The sequence below is a fragment of the Oncorhynchus nerka genome, linkage group LG28 (genome assembly GCF_034236695.1).
Source record: "Oncorhynchus nerka isolate Pitt River linkage group LG28, Oner_Uvic_2.0, whole genome shotgun sequence".
In the NCBI taxonomy this organism is placed as follows: Eukaryota; Metazoa; Chordata; class Actinopteri; order Salmoniformes; family Salmonidae; genus Oncorhynchus; species Oncorhynchus nerka.
Window position 1 is genome coordinate 49,548,464 of NC_088423.1, and position 15,189 is coordinate 49,563,652.

General features: G+C 41.2%; 1 long non-coding RNA gene across 1 annotated transcript; it reads right to left on the reverse strand.

The window, feature by feature from the left end:
• Window positions 1-10,159: 10,159 nt before the first annotated feature.
• Window positions 10,160-11,472, reverse strand: LOC115112716 (uncharacterized). The gene is made up of 2 exons (XR_003861008.2): window positions 11,009-11,472; window positions 10,160-10,658 (listed from the first exon to the last, which is right to left on the reverse strand). It is a non-coding gene; the product is annotated as an uncharacterized LOC115112716 (long non-coding RNA).
• Window positions 11,473-15,189: the final 3,717 nt, after the last annotated feature.

Here is a 15,189-nt window from a genome sequence, read left to right on the forward strand (position 1 = left end):
ACAGAGAATAGCCTATAATACAGTATATACATATGAGATGAGTAATGCAAGATATGTAAACATTGTTAATTAAAGTGACAAATATAGCGAGGATCGTTACAATATGTTTTACATTCTATACCTATATCGTGAGCAATCATTCGCAATCCAATGCAATAGCCTAGTGATGTAAGCACCCAATTATATATGCTACATTTGTGCCTTCCTGACACATGCGCAGACAGACCCCCAGAAACTCTACTGGATGTGGGTGCGTGCACGTCTCCTCCCTCTCATCCACCACAGCAGTGGCAACATACTGCGCTTTAATGTGCGTGTCTGTTTGTCTCCAATGCGGTACTTCAAAGGTTAGCCAACGGGAAGATCATGCTCAACAATTAGTTCTAATTATGCCGGTCATTGATGAGTTTACACCTACCACATGAGCCATAGGGACCGGATCCATAGAGTCTGGGGTTTTGTGTGCTGCAGAGCCAGATCTCGGGTTTGATGTTCAGCCCGGGGACACACTTTGATTATGTGATATGATTGCTGAGCCCCTGTGCCTTGAAATGGGGAATTGATAGGACACCTTTGTCTACATAAATGAATGTGAAACCAGTCATTATCTAGTTGACCATGAACGGATCAATTAAAGTGTGTTAATTTTAAGGAGCTAGGATCACAAAACCACCCATACAGATAAATACTGACATATAGCTCAAATGTGGAGGGCAAACACAGTAGGCTATATCAAGCAATTATGAAACATTATAGTGATTTTGGTCTCCTGATGAGACCGGCGATTAATTACATTTAGGAACTGCATTTAAACCTGCTATGGAACATGGTCACCAGTTTCACAATGTGCCAGGGGCTTATAGCAAATGCCTATTCAAGTTCACAAGTAAACAGAGATCAAATGTGGTTCTCTCACTTTCCGTTTAGGAGTGCTGCTAGCAATCACACCCCCTTTGTCAGACTTTGTCAATTGGTCTTCATCAGCAATCAGCTTCACCTTGGCGAGCATACCGCTGAGCGCTTCTGTCTACATCTGGAACAATGGTCTCACAAATTATAGCTACAGTGGCCTGGTCCCATAGAATATCAGTCGCAACAGAGAATTTAACGTATAGAAAAAAGTCAATATGGCAGCATTAGGGTATGTCACATGAATCAATGCATTTTTAGGTGATATTTGCATGGCATGGGTATACCTTCCCTATAAAAACAAGATGAATGTATCCTATCAATAAGTCGCAAAAAAATGATATTGACATATTTGATTTACTTTTCCAAATGAAACAATGTATTATAATCACATATAGCTTGGTTCACCCCAGTCTACTCTAATCTCGTATAGACCTATAATGAAGTCATACTCTTCAATAAATGATTGACATACACAAATAATGTAATTATCGGATTGGCAACTAAGAGGCCATACCTGCACGACGGAGTTTGATAGCCTACTCGGACATGGTGGCGCCCCGGGACATATCAACCAGGCTATTGAACATGTGAAAAAAACACAACTGCAACATCTATTCATTTCAATTACACCGACTAAGTTTGTATCGTTCCGTTGAGGCCCTTTTACATATTCAAATACAGTGGGGTGTCTCCTATATAGAGCGAAGTCCCGAGTCTAGAGGCCTACGTCAGCTAACTAGCTAACAGCTAACCTCCGAGCTAACTAGAGCGCACGCCGCACACCATGGCAAAATTCTCAGTGGAATGGCTATCTCAAAGTTTTTACACTTCAACGGAACAAGTGGACATCGAAGAAGGAAGACAATATGGCAGACGTGGCATAACAAGGTCTCGAATGCCTTGTGTAGTTGTTCCTCGGCCTCGTGTTCAGAAGTTATTTTCGTTCATAAGAGACGGTAGCAGCAACATTATGTACAAAATAAGTTAAAAAGTTACAAACAACGCAAAGAAACTAACGAAAAAACACAGAAGTGGTTAGGAATAGGCAAAATGTCAACCTTGTTCTCAGATGCCATCTTGCATACATCTGGGCTGTCTTGAAGAGACACAGAAAAGACACTAACCTTCACACATCTAGATGGCCGTGCGGGGTGGGTGTGGAGCAAGAGACAGCAGTGGGGTCAAACTGTAGAACACAGTTCCTACATTTGAATATACAAATGGATTTAAAAAAAAACAGAACTACACTACATTTGATCTCTGGGACCCTCTGTCATGCCCTGGTCTGTATCACCTGTCCTTGTGATTGTCTCCACCACCTCCAGGTGTCGCTTATTTCCCCCAGTGTTTTTTTATCCCTGTGTTTCCTGCCTTTCTGTGCCAGTTCTTCTTGTATGTTTCCAAGTCAACCAGCGTTTTTCCCTTTCTCCTGCTTTTTGCATTCTCCTTTTTCTTGTCCTCCTGTTTTTGACCCTTGCCTGTTTCTGGACTTTGTACCCGCCTGCCTGACCATTCGGCCTGCCTTGACCATGAGCTTGTCTGCCACTCTGTACCTCCTGGACTCTTATCTGGTTTTGACCTTTTTTTGCCTGTTCACGACCATTCTCTTGCCTACCCCTTTGGATTAATAAACATCGTAAGACTTCAACCATCTGCCTCCTGTTTCTGCATTTGGGTCTCGCCTTGTGCCTTGATACCCTCAGAGCAAGATTACTGAATTACATATTCAAGTACATTATTTGCCTTCAGAGGTGAATATATCAAACCAGTTTCCATGATAAAAGTGATTTGTTGTTCTGCATTATCCTCATACAATAGCTTGGTATTCCTTTGCTGTAATAGCTAATGTAAATTAGACACTGCAGTTAGATTAGCAAGGATTTATGCTTTCTGCCCATAAAATACATGTCTATTTCCCGTAAAGTTGGCTGTTGTTTACAATATCATTCTAGTCTCATTATCACATATTGAGCAACAACTGTCCCAGGTTAGGGACACCAATCCCGTAGAGTATAAGTATGCATACCCTTTACTCAGTACTTTGAAGCACCTTTGGCAGCGATTACAGCTTTGAGTCTTATTGGGTATAACGCTACAAGCTTGGCACACCTGTATTTGGGGAGTTTATCCCATTCTTCTCTGCAGTTCCACTCAAGCTTTGTCAGGTTGGATGGGGAGCGTTGTTACACAGCTATTTTCAGGTCTCTCCAGAGATGTTCGATTGGGTTCAAGTCTGACTATGGCTGCGCCACTCAAGGACATTGATACTTGTCCTGAGCCTGCATTGTCTTGGCTGTGTGGTTAGGGTCGTTGTCCTGTTGGGAGGTGAACCTGAGATCCTCCCAACAGGAGATCCTGAACGTTCTGGAGCAGGTTTTCATCAAGGATCTCTCTTACTTTGCTCCGTTCATCATTCACTCGATCCTTACTAGTCTCCCAGTCCCTGGCACTGAAAAACATCCCCACAGTATGATGCTGCCACCACCATGCCTCACTGTAGGTATGGTGCCAGGTTTCCTCCAGAACGGTTGGCATTCAGGCCAAGGAGTTCAATCTTGGTTTCATCAGAACAAACAATCTTGTTTCTCATGGTCTGAGAGTTATTTAGGTGCCCTTTGGCAAACTACAAGCAAGCAGTCATATTCCTTTTACTAGCAGTGGCTTCCGTCTGGCCACTCTACCATAAAGGTCTGATTGGTGGAGTGCTGCGTAAATGGTTGTCCTTCTGGAAGATTCTTCTATCTCCACAGAGGAATTCTGGTGCTCTGTCAGAGTGACCAAGGCCTTCTCCCCTGATTCGTAAATTTGGCCAGGTGGATACTTCTGGGAAGTGTCTTGGTGGTTCCAAACTTCTTCCATTTAAGAATGATGGAGGCCACAGTGCTCTTGGAGATCTTCAATGCTGCAGAGATTTTTTGGCACGCTTCCCCAGATCTGTGCCTCGACACAATCCTGTCTCGGAGCTCTACCGACAATTCCTTCGACCTCATGGCTTGGTTTTTGAACTGACATGCACTGTCAACTGTGGGACCTTGTATAGACAGGTGTGTGCCTTTCCAAATCATGTCCCATCAATGGAATTTACCACAGGTGGACTCCAATCCAGTTGTAGAAACATCTTAAGGATGATCAATGGAAACGGGATGCACCTGAGCTCAATCTCGAGTCTCACAACAAAGGATCTGAGTACTTGTGTAAATAATATATTTACGTTTTTTTTTTTTTTATAACTGTGCAAACATTTCTAAAAATCTGTTTTGCTTTGACGTTATGGGGTATTATGTGTAGATTGATGAGGATTTAAAAATATATATTTTGGAATATGGCTGTAATGTAGTGAAATGTGGAAAAAAGGAAGTGGTAGAATACTTTCCGAATACACTGTGCATATTGTAGTCTACATATGATGGTATGGACAAGTGGGCAGTCCTGCAAAATCACAGCTCTGGTATTGAGTCCCTGACTGTGCACTTAGTTAAACAAAGACATGTTGAGTTTCATGTTTCCAAACAATAGGCCTAAATTATATTTTTTGCATAAACCATTGATGGATCTGAGGGATACTGACACCTATTGCTGTTGGATATTGGGCCATTAAAGACAAGACTGGTATTGGGCTCTGCAAAAAAATCTCCTAAACAGTTTTCTATAGTTCAGCTTCTTGCATTCGTTTGGACTGGCACAGATAACAACCAATGAGTCAATCATTGGGGTAGCCAGGTGGAAAGCATGGCCAGCCATAGAGAAATGCTTATTGAAATTCTCAATTATAATGTATTTATCGTTGGTGACAGTGTTTCCTAGCCTCAGAGCAGTGGGCAGCTGGGTGGAGGATTCTCCATGGACTTTACAATGTCCCAGAACGTTTTTGAGTTAGTACTACAGGATGCAAATTTCTGTTCGAAAAAGCTAGCCTTAGCTTTCCTAACTGCCTGTGTATATTTGTTTGTAACTTCCCTGAAAAGTTGCATATCACGGGGGCTATTCGATGCTAATGCAGAACGCCACAGGATGTTTTAGTGCTGGTCAAGGGCAGACAGGTCTGGAGTGAACCAAGGACTATATCTATTCCTAGTTCGATTTTTTTTTAATGGGGCATGCTTATTTATGATGGTGAGGAATGCACTTTTAAAGAATAGCCAGGCATCAACTACTGACGGGATGAGGTCAATGCCATTCCAGGATACTCCCGGCCAGGTCAATTAGAAAGGCCTGCTCGCAGAAGTGTTTTAGGGAGCGTTTGACAGTGATGAGGGGTGGTCGTTTGGTCGCAGACCCATTACGGATGCAGGCAATGAGGCAGTGATCGCTGAGATCTTGATTGAAAACAGCAGAGGTGTATTTGGAGGGCGAGTTAGTTAGGATGACATCTATGAGGGTGCCCGTGTTTACGGATATGGATTTGTACCTGGTAGGTTCATTGATAATTTGTGTGAGATTGAGGGCATCAAACTTGGATTGTGGGATGGCCGGGATGTTAAGCATGTCCCAGTTTAGGTCACCTAGTAGCATGAGCTCAGAAGATATATGGGGGGGCAAACAATTCACATATGGTATCGAGGGCAGAGCTGGGGGCAGAGGGAGGTCTATAGCAAGAAGCAACGGTAAGAGACTTGTTTCTGGAAAGGTACATTTTTAGAAGTAGAAGCTCGAATTGTTTGGGTACAGACTTGAATAGTAATACAGAACTCTGCAGGCTATCTTTGCAGTAGATTGCAACACCGCCCCCTTTGGCAGTTCTATCTTGGCTTGAGTAATGATGAGAGAGATATAGTCTCTAGAGACGTTTAACCTCTCTAGGATAGGGGACGCTAGCATCCCACTTGGCCAAAAGCCAGGGAAAATGCAGTGTGGAAAATTCAAATAAAATAAACTTTCATTAAATCACACATGTAAGATACTACATTAAAGCTACACTCGTTGTGAATCCAGCCAACATGTCAGGTTTTAAAAAGGCTTTTCGGCGAAAGCATAAAAAGCTATTTTATGATGATAGCACAACAGTAAACAAAGAGTAGCATATTTCAACCCTGCAGGCGCTACACAAAACGCAGAAATAAAATATAAAACATGCCTTACCTTTGACGAGCTTCTTTTGTTGGCACTCCAATATGTCCCATAAACATCACAATTGGTCCTTTTGTTCGATTAATTCTGTCCATAAATATCCAAAATGTCCATTTATTTGGCTCGTTTGATCCAGAAAAAAGCAGCTTCCAATTTGCGCAACGTCACTACAAAATATCTCAAAAGTTGCCTGTAAACTTTGCCAAAACATTTCAAACTACTTTTGTAATACAACTTTAGGTATTTTTCAGTGTTAATAATCGATCACATTGAAGACGGGTCTATCTGTGTTCAATACAGGAAGACAACAAACCGATGCTACTTTTCAAGTCTTGCGCAACTCTCAACAGTATTACCCAGTTCCTAGATGGCCGTACTTCTTCATTGCACAAAGGAATAACCTCAACCAAATTCCAAAGACTGGTGACATCCAGTGGAAGCGGTAGGAACTGCAAACAAGTGCCTAAGAAATATCGTTTTCCAATGAGAACAGACAGAGACCTAAAAAAAAAAATCTGAACAGTTAGTCCTCGGGGTTTCGCCTGCTACATAGGTTATTTTATACTCACAAACATGATTCAAACAGTTTTAGAAACTGCAGAGTGTTTTCTATCCAAATATACATATATTATATTCTTGGCATGAGTAGCAGGAAGTTGATATGGGCATGCTATTTATCCAAAAGTGAAAATGCTGCCCCCTATAACTTAAGAAGTTTTTAAACCAGGTGATGTCATCGCATATGTAGGAGGTGGGATAACATGGTTGGTTAATGCATATTGAGCAGGGCTAGAGGCTCTACAGTGAAATAAGACCGTAATCACTAACCAGGACAGTAATGGACGAGGCATATTGATATTAGAGAGAGGCATGCGTAGCCAAGTGAACATATGCGTCCAGTGAGTGGTTGGGCTGACTGGGAACACGGCGATTCAGACAGTTAGCAGGCCGATGCTAACAGTTAGTAGGCCGGGGCTAAACAAGCTAGCAGTTAGCAGACCGGGTTAGCAAGCAAGCAGTTAGCAGGGGCTAGCAGTTAGCAGACCGGGGCAGGCAAGCTAGCAGTTAGTAGACCAGGGCTAGCAAGTTAGCCTATGGGGTTAAGTCTGTTTTTGACCTCAGTTAAACAATTTATGCTACCAAATGCTACCAAATACTAATTGAGTGTATGTAAACTTCTGACCCACTGGGAATGTGATGAAAGAAATAATAGCTGAAATAAAACATACTCTACTATTATTCTGACATTTCACATTCTTAAAATACAGTGGTGATCTTAACTGACCTAAAACAGGGACAATTTACTAGGATTAAATGTCAGGAATTGTGAAAAACTGAGTTTACATTTATTTGGCTACGGTGTATGTAAACTTCCGACTTCAACTGTGTGTGTGTATATATATATATATATATAAATCCAATAATGGACTTATAATTGCAGATTTCCCCTTTTAAGTCTATAAAAAGTGTGTGAGTTTGAGCATTGTCCATTAGGCTTATGGATTTTTTTTTTTATCAGCATTAATTAGATTGAGCAATAAAATCCCCACTTTTATTCCATATGCTGGGATCCGCACTATGCAGCTGTTGCAAGAGCGCATTTTTCACTGGCTGTCCACTGGTTTAAAAAACAATGATGTATAGGCAGCTTAAACTACTTGAATTCAACCATCATTGGGTTCAAATACACATTAAGATTTGTGAATGGCCGTCCACAACAACCACAATCCGTAAAGAGCAAATAGATAAATGAGAGAGCAGCAGTGTGATTCACATCAATGTGCTATGTAGACATCAATAATAAGTGATTTCCGTATCGACGTAGACCACACCACTGCTGTCATCCTCGCCTCCAAGTGTTAATTCAAGTTGGATAATCTTTGGAGGCCGACAACAGTCGCACCATTGGAAGACATAGCTTGGACTGTACCTTACAAAAGTCTATTCCTGCTCTCTTCCCGTGATCCATCAAACACATTTGTTGTGTCATCATAGTGGTCTCTGACTTGTGGTAAGACTCGCTCAGGTGAAACTAATCTAAATTTCTGGATTTTTTCAATGCTGATTTGAATGTCACTGAGAAAACAGAGAAGTGTCAAAGATTTTTTCCCCCAAACATCCTTTCAGAAGTTAAAAGTAATCCTCGAAATAATCTAGTTTTTCTAAAGTATCTGTAATCTGATTACAACATTATGCTGGTAACGTAACGGATACAGTTACCGTATTTTTCTATCAATGAATCAACCAATCACATTTATTTATAAAGCTTTATTTATTTATAAAGCTGTACAGAAACCCAGCCTAAAACCGCAAGCAATGCAGATGTAGAAGCACGTTGGCTAGGAATTACTCCCTAGAAAGGCCGGAACCTAGGAAGAAACCTAGAGAGGAACTAGGCTCTGAGGGGTGGCCAGTCCTCTTCTGGCTGTGCTAGGTAGAGATTATAACAGAACATGGCCAAGATGTTCAAACGTTCAAAAGAGATGCCAGCAGGGTCAAATAATAATAATCACAGTGGTTGTAGAGGGTGCAACATGTCAGCACGTCAGGAGTAAATGTCAGTTGGCTCTTCATAGCCGATTATTCAGAGCTAGAGACAGCAGCTGTGGTAGAGAGAGAATCCAAAACAGCAGGTCCGGGACAAGGTAGCACATCCAGTGAACAGGTCAGGGTTCCATAGCCGCAGGCAGAACAGTTGAAACTGGAGCAGCAGCATGACCAGGTGGACTGGGGACGGCAAGGAGTCATCAGGCCAGGTAGTTCCGAGGCATGGTCCTAGGGCTCAGGTCCTTTAACAGAAAGAATCAGAAAGAGAAAGAGGGAGAAAAGTAGAGGAAGCATACTTAAATTCACACAGGACACCAGATAAGACTGGAGAAATACTCCAGATATAACAGACTGACTCTAGCCCCCCCGACACAAACTATTGCAGAATAAATAATCCCTTACACGTAATCCATTACTCCCCAACCCTGCACACATGTTACAATATAGTGAAGTAAATGACAGATACTACAAACTGCCCTCCACCCCCCCAAGCAGGGACATGTTGACCACAATTTTACATAACAGATTAGCGCACAGCCACACACTGAATAAAATATATGGTAGTCCGTACTTCCCATCCACATGTATGAAGGCGTGCATTGGGCATGTTCGAATAACAACTGTTTCAGGGATCCATAGTTAGGGAGTATCAGACAATACATTGTAGTTAAAATACCACCATACCACCTTGTACTTAAAGCATGCAGAAATGACCTTAAGGTTTTTAACATTGACATATTATTTGAGATTTCGAGGAATGGCAAGCCTTTTAAGGTCAAGGGCTTTGCAAAAGATGGTTTCGAGCCCAGTAAAGTCTCCCAGTTGTTATTCAAACATGCCTAATGCATGCCTTCATACATGTGGACGGCATGTGAGTGGCAATCAGGTGAGGATGTGCTAACTGCCCTGCTAAGAGCTCTGTGGCTGAGTGGCTGCAAACAGGACTGGGGAGGGGCAAAATAAAAGGCCCAATGGCTCTTTGCTGCATAATGTGCACTTTTGTCCTTTTCCCATCATTCACTCTTCCATCTTATCCTAGGCTACAGATGCTCTGATACAGGAGACATTATTTAAGTACAATCAAGTAGTTCCATCGGAATTATCAGAATCAAAAGGCAAGATTCTTAGAACCCATGCATAGTTCTTAGGGCCTCGCATAGTTTTTAGAACTTCACATCATTTTGGCAAATCACTGAAATTCCTGTTTTGTGGGAAATGTGACTGATAAGATCAGAACCACACTATTTCAAACGTGTCTCTTTACCATTACCTCTTTATGTGGAAATGCTTCCTAAAATCTCATAGGATTGAGGAAAAATGTTTAATTATTCAAGTGTAACCTTTCCATAGCTAAGCTAATGGGGGACTTTACTGGGATCTAAACCATCTTTTGCCAAGCCCTTGACCTTAAAAGGGTTGCCATTCTTTGAAATCTTGTTCGGTGAAATGTTCTCTTAAAAACCTCATATCGTAATTCCTGCATGCTTTAAATACAAGGTCGTATGGTGGTATTTAATTTTAAGTCATAGAATAACTTCAATGTAAATATTTTAAAGATGTTATTATCACCAACTATTCATGGTCATTCAGTTTAAGGGATACATTTGTCCTATAATAGAAAGTAAGACAAACATTTGAAGGTCATTAATGTTTATTTATTTTATTTTTTTACACACTTTGTTACTGAACAACAACAGACAGACAATTCCACCCACTAGGTGGACAACAAACACTGCAAACCATGAATCAATATCAAAAGTCAGCAATACAGCAACAGCTTGGACAGCTACGAAATGTACATTATCATCATGCATTATGCATTATCATCATAAACAAAGGAGCCATCAGGACATTGTAAAATCCAGTCTCTCCTTACGAGGTATGGTCTCTCCACTGAGTTCAGGGTGTGGTCTTGTTGAGGTCCTCTAGATCGAGGTCCAAAATGGGGAAACGGGGAGAACTCAGGGTTGTGGTAGTTGAACAACCAGGGGTAGTTTGGTCGGTGAAATACCTCTGCAGCCCCATTTTCCCATGCCCTATGCCTCTTTAAAGCTAGATCTCAAAGCGGTATATGCATAGGAAAAAGGAACAGCGAGTGCAGATACCCCTCTGGAGTCCACTGCTCTGTGGACCTGGAAGGGAGAGACACAGACAACCTCACAGAATGAACACTTTGAATATTAAACCTTACACAATGGTATTTAAAGAAAAACATCAAAACAAGTGATTCCTATTTTATCATGTACAGCTGATTTTGCACAAGTAACTTATACTTTAGAATACACAAAACAATATTTTCAGGACTTCAATCATTTGGCTAAGACAGTAACTGCAATTGACAAATTCTTACTGAACAAATGATTTGCTAAACAGAAAATGTGAAAAACATTAAAGAGACTTTATATTCTGCCGTGAGCCTGTTTGAGGTTTTAGTTCTATTAAATGTATCAGGTGAAGATCCTATTAAAAAAAACGGACTTACCCTGTACAGCTCCAGAGTTGTCTCCCTAAAGCCATCACCTACTCAGGGGCATTTATTCCTCCCCAGAGATCTTGAAGATGTTTGAGAAAGACAGATTATCTGTTTTTTCATTCTCTGTCAGCACTCAGCCCACCTCCTTGGTTTCAGGCCATGGCATAACATGCACTTGCAGGGGCCGGTGCAACCCTCTAAAAAAATAATTTAAAAAAAAACATTAAAGTAACCAGCAACAAGCATGACAAAGCCTCAGTGTCTTGGCTAAGGTTGATTGGCTGTCGTTGCTCACTATTGTAGCGTATGGTGAACTTGCTACATAATAAGCTGCCATCTTCTTCTCAGATGTCAACAGCACAGCGAGGAAAGAGGGAAAAAGTTAGAACACCTAGTTCCTACCGCGGAAAAGTTTCTTATCGGTTCAGGGTCTCTTTCTCTCCCTCTCCCAGGAGGGGCCCCATGCTTTAGCCTCCTCAAGGTTTTCAGACAAGGACTCTCAGGGTGTGCTGAAGTGAGACATTCACGCACCAACTTAGTACACACAAGCGTACACAGACACACACAGACAAATGTACACTCAAGCATACACAGACACACATGCATTGCACACGCACTGAGGCTCTTACGCACACACTGTAAAAGTGGGATGTTTTGGCACGCCAAGGCCAGAGGCCAGTACAAACCCTCTTACCAGCTAGAAATTAAACTGTGTGAAACCACACTCCTCTTCTGATTTTCCACTAAGGGAGGTGGTCATGTATCATAGGAGTAAGTAAAGGAAGTCCTGTCATGCATGGCCATATCCTTACATGACCATACACTTGCCTAACCAGTCCAGTAAAGTATGTCCAAGTTTAGCTTCTGAATCGCAGTGTGGGGAACTCTTCAGAATGAACTCTGTCAGACTAAGAACATGGTTTAAAACAGTTATGGGCATATCATGACTTGAAGTCAATATATTAAGGCCTATTGTAGTGATGCGTAGATTTATTTGATTTCACGGTGGACATTTGTGTGTATCATGACAAGCTGGGAAAATATCCCCATATAGAATAATACACCTACATTGTATCTGAACGTGTCAGATATGAATGTGTCAGTCTACTCAGGAACTTAATAAGACCCATGATAAGACACATATACCATGTTGTGAAAACCACTTGGCTGAACTCAATCTCCACCAGCCGCAATGTTCAACCTTTGACACAGCTTTCCACAATCACCACTGGGGGGCAGCAGTTTCAAGCCCTGGATAACAGCATTGCTCTTATGCTGAGTGTTAAATTCTCTGGAAAAACTGCAGCATTCCAGTTTTCTTTTTTTTTTTTTAATCGCTAGGACCCATTTCTCAATACTTATGTCACTTTTTCAAAACTCTTCACACAGCGAGCACAACAGCGAGCACAACAGCAGTCTATCTGAGCTAAACTGTGGATCCTTTTTCATTGCTTTGCACAAAATGCATTCATGACTACATCTTTCAAATTTCATGAATTCTTCTCTCACTCAGACACAACCACCACCAAAACTCTATGTACCTACATGCTAATTTGTACATGTTTACATACTATTTTCAAAACTGTTCAACTTAAGTTCAAAACCTAACATAACACAACATTAAATAAGACAGCAATCTTCTACATTTCTACAGTAAACCTGTATTGAAATATATCCAAATCTAAAAAAATGAAATACTACCAAAACAAATAGACCAACCACGGCTGATTCCCATTGTATCTGAAAACCTACCCAGGTGTTAGTCTTTCAATTTCATTACCATCTGTACAAAAGGGGATATCTTAGGAATAATGCTGTACTGTAATGTAAACATGGACCCAGCCAGATATAGAGAAGTGGCTGACAGAGGAAGAAGAGTGGCTGGGAGTGGGAGAGGGAGAGGAGTACGTATCCGTGGTGGAAGAAGACAGAGAGGAAGATCAAGAGCTGTAGTCTCAGGTGATATTAGGGCTACTATAATTGATCATGTAATAAATCATGGTCTATCAATGAGAGAGGCTGGTCTGAGAGCGCAATCCAAATCTGTAACGATCAACAGTGGCATCTTGTGAGAATATTCCAGCAAAGCAACAGGTAAGATTTTGCAAGGGCATCTGACTGAACGGCACATTACAGAAGTAAATTGAGCAAAGCCTCCAAACACACTTGTGTGTAATTGTTTTTGCATTTAGGCTTAGGACCCAACGGTTACCTCCCATTGGTGGGAGAGGTAGGATTTTCACTCCTCTTGGGGCTACTAGTTCCCATTTGGGAACCCCCCCCCACCCCCCCTGAGCTGTAATGTGGCGCAGGGAACGCAAGAAATAATCCTAAAAATATTTAACCTCCACAGATTAGCAAGAAAAATGGCTCAAATGAAAGATAAACAAGTTGTTTATCTACACAGCAAGTCAGATTTCTAAAATGTTTTACGGCGAAAACATAGCACATATTTATGTCCAACCACCACTGCAGACATACCTCATTAGCATAGCCAAGTAGGAAAAAATATGCAATCAACAAACGCAGGATTAAAAGAAAAATAATTTCACTAACCTTTTGAAATCTTCATCAGATGACAGTAATATAACATGTTACACAGTACATTCATTTTTTTTTCAATAATCTGCAATATATATATCCATAAATCTCTGTTTACAATTATGCATCGTTCAAAAAATGCTACTGCAATGTCAGGAGAAATAAAATAGCTCCGGCAGATAACGTCAGCTAACAAGGAATACACATCATAAACTTTGACTAAATATGCATGTTTTACATATGTATGGCAAGATAAACTTCTTCTAAATGCAATCGCTGTGTTACATTTATTTTTAACGTTCCATTTTGCGTTCACTAGACTATAATAGGGATTCGGCGCTCCCATTTAGCATAATGACTCCTCTATCTTGGAGTCGACAGAAACCCAAAATGAACACATAAATATTCCCTTACCGTTGCTGTTCTTCCATCAGAAGACCTGGAAGGGTTAATACTCACCAAGTTAGCGTTCAGTTTTCAAGTCTGTGTCTTTCGGTTCTCAAACTAGCCACATTTCGGTCGAAATGTATGCAAATTTCAAGTGGATGCGCACCAAAACGTCGAAAGTATACATTATATGTCGAGTAAACTTGTCAAACTATGTTTATAATTAAGCCTTAACATGTTATAAAGGTCTACAGCAATCGTGAGGGCGAACAGACACACACACGTTGTTCAATCCATCCTGAGGGAAAGAGAGAGAAACTTCACAGCGTGCATTGGGTAAACTTTTTTTTTGCATGACCGAGACCTTTCGGCACGCTGAACATCTCGTGAGCACGTGATTCTCACAGTTACACGCCTCATCGAAAGCAGGCTTCCCGCTGAAGACGTAGAAACTGTTTCCATGGTTATAACTGCTTGGTAAGTGTGTATACGATGACGTCAAAGTGGTGGCAACTTTTTCCATTACAAGAGAGACTTTGGGAGAATGCATGCCCTGACACTTCTGCTTTACATAGAGACAAAATTTAAACGGTTTTAGAAGCTTTAGAGTGTTTCCTATTCGATAATATTTTTTATATGCATATATTAGCAACTTTTGACAAAAATGTATCATGTTTTATATGGGTACCGAATTCCTCCAGAAGGGGCAGTATTCAGGGCTAGCCCCAACCAACGGTTACCTCCCATTGGTGGGAGAGGTAGGATTTTCACTGCTGTGCAGGAAACTGCAATCATTGATATGGTCATCAGAAACAGTGGCATAAAACTCACAGAGAATCGGGACAGAGTGATGGCAGACAACATTACATTTGGAAATATTCACAGAGTCCTGAAACAACATCAAGTCAGGATGAAGCAGTTGTACACTGTCCCCTTTGACAGGAACTCTGAACGAGTCAAGCAACTCAGGAACCAATATGTCCAGGTAAGATGACTATAAAATACAGAACTGGTTTTGAACAAAACCAAACAGGGCAGTGACACACAATGGCATGTTTTTAGGTATAATGTAAACTACTATAATAGCCTAGCTCTTATGTTGCCTTGTGGATTTATTTTAGAGAGTCATGAAGATTGAAGCCAGGCAAACACCCCACATATTCATCTTTGTGGATGAGGCTAGTTTCAACTTGGCCAAAACATGGTGGCGAGGAAGGAATGTGACTGGGAAAAGAGCCACAGTGGATGTCCCGGACCAGAAG